Consider the following 6,000-nt stretch of genomic DNA (forward strand, 5'->3'; position numbering starts at 1 on the left):
AGGGACATTGGAAAATTTCTCCCATTTGTTGTCATGCTTCACATTTAATGAATTATTAAGAATCAGAATAATAATTATTACGTTTGCACTCAATGCTGCAAGTAATTTTTTTAATTGCTCATAATGCTGTGATTTTATATTCATCGTACTATTTCCTCATTATTTTCTATTATAGACGTGTTTGTACCCTACATGCGTAATGTTGCCATTTGGAACGAATTGGCACCTAGTGGAAGTTATAATTTTTTTATTTTTCCACGTTTCCTGGATGGCTATACAACATAGAAGGATCCGCAAAACGGAGACGCTGCAACCTTCATCATGATTTTGGCTCTAAGAGGCTCTCAGTTGACCAGCACAGGCCAATCCATAACATTAATATACGCTAAGGGACCCCGCTGGACAGAATTTCTCTATCAAAATAGAGTCTTCTTGTAGCAGCTAGTGCCGGACAGTTCGCCAAGAAATGAAACAAATCCTCCCTCTCCATACCACCATAAGGTTCACAATTAATGGCAGTTTGAAGTGTTTATCAAAGGGTACAAAAAGGTCTGTTACGTAACCTGTGGATAAGAACAAAAATTGTCTATGGGAAACTGGCTGATTTGGCAAAAGATATGTAATGCTTTCTCTTTATATCGTCTCAAATCGCCCGTCTAACAATGGTTATTCTCAAATTCTATCTGAGAAAGTACTGTTCTAAGGATCTGATCAATCCCAGGGCATGCCGAAACGTCATTAGGAATTTTGTTTTAAAAGTACTTTAAAACAACTTAAAATATTCCTACACTAAAATTGTGTAAACTAATAATTTATTAATACACCTTTATCTAATTTTATTAACTCATTCCCTACGCTAAACTTGACGTATTAGATAGGTTGAAAATTTCAAATTTATTCGTTAAATTAATTAATTAGTATATTATTACATTAACAATAAGATTATGTATATAAATATATTGAGAAAAAAGATTTTCTTAATTGTTCGTATTTTTAATTATGTTAAGTTATTCAATATGCTATTAGTCAAAACATGGATGGAATATGGGACTAGCAAGTCCTCGTTGTTCATTCAGAAATGCTCTCAAAATGTTTTACGGAACGTGGGCCTCTAGATGATGAATTGTATAAAGCCTGAATGTTTTCTGTCGAGTGTGTAATTAAAGAAACTTTCCTGTAGGTAATTTAACGTAAGAACCATACTCTTGGTGGAAGCATAATACGACAGTGAAACTCTGATACAGAATTGGCCAAAGATATTAATGTGCTGTTTTCAATTGCGCTCCAACAACGTTGCCGGGCACATTCTTCTGGTCATGTTTGTTTCGGACCAATACATAATTTAATTGGTAACATTGCACAAATTTGCGGAAATTTAAATCAGATCATACGCATATATCGTAAAACTACATATCAAATTAAGTCCAAATCGAAGCTAGTTTTCGACACCAGCGAAATGAAGTTGGTCAAGTTCTATTCTTCCTAAATGGGCTTCTTCAATTTGCCCCCGCCTTGTAAGACTGGCTGTAAGCATCTTAGCTCAATTAGTCATATTTTATTGATTAAAGTTTATGTAACTTTGATTTAAATGATATTTTAGTAATTTCAACTTTTACTCCTTTCTACAATAATAATTGGGTGTATACACTGTTAAATAAAAACAAAAATTCTTCAAAATTGTTGGAATGGTAAAGTTAATAATTGGCTGTACCAGATAGATACAGTTTTATTTTACACTAATAATTATTCTATTGAACACTAATGTGATAAATACATATTTTAAAGAATAATAAAATTTTTTAAATATTTACGACTAACTTATCATTTAAAGATGTTATAATATTGATGTTACTCATTTTAATTTACTTTGTTTTTGCTTTCGTTTCCTCATAAGAATGCGTTTTCTAGGGTTGATTTTGCTTTCATTTTTACTGCAAGGATCCACGTTATAGTTATCCTTGTCTTCATTATCGGTGGGTCTTTTTCGATTGATCGTTCCAAATAAATTTGGCATTTCCCTGTGACCTGATTGTTCGTTTTCGTGGCTGTGTGGAAATCGTTGGTCTTCCACTTTTCCAATTTCGTCGGTATCGAAGTTCGTTAAGTTGTTGATTTGAAAAACGGCACTGGGATCGTTGTCGTTATTCCGAAGAAATTCGACCAAATCGGGTACTTCCGGCCATTTCTCGTCTATTGCGGGACGGTTGACATCTCTTTCGGCGGTGTCGTTGGCCGCGTTTATCTGCAAAAAAATGTTTTCTTCAGCGCGCATCCAATCATCGTCGGAAACGAGCACGTCAGTGGAGTTGTCGCTGTACTGCTGATAATTATCTCCCTTTTCCCAGGACGGAATACCAGGCAACTCTTCCATTATTGTAATTGTCGCTTCGTCTTTATTATCGGTGTTTATCGGCGAGGAGTCAAAAACCTCTCGTCTGCTCGGAGGATACGTCGGTTCTCTACGGATCTCTGTGGAGGTGCCACTTTTCCCGCGTAGATGTTGAGGCGACTGCCGGCCTTCCTCTTGGAATGTGTCGTCGGGGGTTTCTCGATAAGACGTTTCCAATGGCATTTTGACGGGATAGTTGATCTCATCCTCGATTACAATCGGGACCTTCTTTTCGACGACGAAGGGATACGGTTTTGGAACGTTCACAGGGACCGGTCTGTCAACTTCCACTTTAACAGGATAAGGTACGTGTTTAATTAATTTGTAGGGCTTGGGAACTGGAACTAAAACTTGATAAGGGACTTTCTTTTCCATGACTACGGCGTAGGGCTTCGGTACATAAATCGGATAAGGCTTTTCTACCTTAACGACTACCTTGAAAGGGACTCTTTTCTCTATTGTCACAGGATAGGGTACCGGAACCTTCCTCGTTATGGTCGTCATACTTTTCCAAGGCGACGAAGATTGCGTCCTTTCTTCTCCGTGAACCCAACTTCTCAGTTCCCTAACGATGCCATCGCTGAAGTTTTGGATGTTGAAGTCTCTTCTTAGACTTTCAGAGCGGGCCGTGACTAAAAAAAATAAGAGGACCGCCACCAGTGGAAGCATCGTACGAACTGAAAAGCCGTTGTGTATAGCCATTTATATAATAAAGGTATTAAACCACTTCCATATTAATAACCACTGTTTTTTCACCCTCGCGATTACCCTTCAATTATAAAAGGTACTCTCGATTGTTAGAAAGTTTTTACTAGTTAAGGCTTTCATAAATAATAGTAGTGCAAATGCATTAAGATATTTAGTAGGACGTTGTTAGCGGAAAGGAGAAATCTGTACATATCCTTTGTTACATACTAAATAGTTTAGTTAATTTCTTTATATATAACTGATATAAAAAGTGTTTTAAAATGTACGGAAAAACGGTGTAAAATAAAATTATTGATTTAGTGCAAAACGCACAGCAGATCTAAATAACGTATGCCAACCAAACTTATTACAAGTTGCTTTAAATATCTGAATCTGCTTTTTTCCTCTTTTTGTTTCATTCGTAACCGCAGAATTAAGGGACTCGATAAATATGGAATTGCTGATACCAGTGTTGTTCGCGAATCAACTGTCAACTTGGCGACTAAATTTCTTACGGTCGGTCGCATAGGGGCAAAGGTGAAAAAAGCCCTTTTTTCTAATTTTACAAAATTGTTGTTAATTTTTATTTAAGTATATCCCAACATTTCTGGAAACATTTTTTCCCAAGTAACTCTCTCACAATAATCAATCATATAGATATCAAATAATAAATAACTACGTTTATAACGAGTATGAACGTTCCTTAATATAATAGATTTTTATTATTATTGAGTTTTGAATACCAGCTCTGCTTGCCTCCAAAGAACCTCTTGCTTCTTTAGATGTTTCTTTAAATAGTAGGTACTACAAGGTTCAATTTCCGATTTCAGTTGATCATTCGAAAAGCGCTTAAATGCTTGCTGCTTCAATCATCCAATCACTTTTATAGCCAGCCGATTGTAAACAGGATTTGGTTAAATTATTTACTCCCTTAATAGCAATTATGTATTTATGCGAATGTGAATCTTGCTCTAAATAAAGTTAGTCTGCCTCTTGATTGTGTATAAAGCTTAACAAAATGCCGCGCGTTATTTCGTTTTTCATTCTGTTTATTTTTTGATAAAAACTAATTATTTATACAGATTTTAAAAGAACCGTTCCATTTATTAATGATTGTGAAAATTTATTAATGAAACAGCTTACTTGGCGCCCTTGGCAAGGCGCTTACCCGCGATTGTCACAAAATCCCTTTTTGCACTGGAAGAAAATTATTGAAAATTCTGCTTTACCGATAGGCTCCTTATCAGAAGCTCAAGAGAACTGAAATAAAAATGTTAGCTTTTTTACATCCTGCACCAGTAGAAAATCATCGCGAACAGCAAGTAATGAAATGTAACGAAATATTACTTAACAACGTTCCACCTACTATTTGCACGCTAAAATAATTTTCAAATATGAATTATTTTACGAACTATATGTAAATTTAATGTAACTTCATTATACACACCAAACTTATTACATACTTACATAATAAAACAAATAAATATACATATAAATAAATGTTTTGATTTCGCTTTGTTCAATAATAGAATCTCTTGGTCAATCGACTCCCCTGCGGGGTTGTCTAAGCTCATTCGCAAAGGGATTAACACAGAAATAACAAGAAATAATATACAATAGACCCTTGAAGTATAAATTTTGTAATAAGCTGATTTATTCTATAGAACCAACGCAAATATAGTTTTTTTTTGTTTTTTTTTTTTCATTTTGAAATATAATTTTAACTATAGTTTCATATTTGTTCATCTTAGTGACACAAAAATAAATAGTTCAACAAGGAGGCAAAACATGGGTAAAAATTTAATAATTTACATTAAAGAAAAACACGTTTTGTAGATAATTACATTGAATAATTCAGCATAATAAGTTGGTCCTTTAGTACTCGAAAATTGTTACATTCGATTCAGCACGAAAAATTACAGGGGATTTGGCACCACAAATGTAACTGGTATTGCTGAAGTATTTAAGGAGATGTTTTTCTATTATTTCGGTATTTTCTTCTACTGTGTAACGGCTAAACTATTTTCATTTTCTAATGGACAAGGTGAGTTGAGGGGATGCTAAGTAAGGGTCTTTCAAGATTGTAAAGAATTTCCTTTTGCCTACGTGACGGTTTAGTACACGCCTATCGATTTATCGACTGTGTACATATATAATACAATGTGTTTGCATTGTTTATCATTTAAAAGAAAATACGAAAAAAGTTAAGAGACTTTATCAAGTTTGTACAATATATACAATATATTGTACAAACTTGATAAAATCTAATAATAATAGAGTCTCTTAACTTATAATAATATAGTCTCTTAACTTTTTTCGTATTTTCTTTCAAATGATTAAAAATTAAAACCTTTACTATGATCTTTTTTCCCATGTACTTATCTGTTCTTACAATAGAAACCTTTGGACAGACAAGGGAAACTTTTTCAACTTTGTATAAAAAAATCGTGATGATGGAATAAGGGCAGGAGTATTTGTAATTAAAAAAAGCCCTCAGAATAGATCCTCACTTAAGATGGAATGATAACAACAGATAAAACCTGATTCATTCTTCATTCGAGTTTCGCCTTGATAGTTTTTTTTAAATTTAATTTATTTTTAATTTTACATTTAACCTTGTAAGATAAAAGCCGAAAGGGCGAGGTTGGTTTCGCAAATCTTTGTTACCAACGAATCAATTTCGTTTAGTGTTTACCTTTAACCTCAGTCACAATTGTTATGAATTTATCGGTGAAAATGACGATTTGATGACGTTGCAGGATGTTTATTACTGCATATTGTTGTATGTATGCACTTAAGTTAAACGTGTATTGGCTTACATTTAAATAATGAAACCGAGGACATGTGCATCAACTATTATGGAAATATTTAAAAAAATTTAATTCAAATGTAAATACACTATTCAAATACAATACATCTTGAAT

The sequence above is a fragment of the Cimex lectularius genome, unplaced genomic scaffold, assembly GCF_000648675.2.
Source record: "Cimex lectularius strain Harlan isolate CLEC.00 unplaced genomic scaffold, Clec_2.1 scaffold25, whole genome shotgun sequence".
Classification (NCBI taxonomy): domain Eukaryota; kingdom Metazoa; phylum Arthropoda; class Insecta; order Hemiptera; family Cimicidae; genus Cimex; species Cimex lectularius.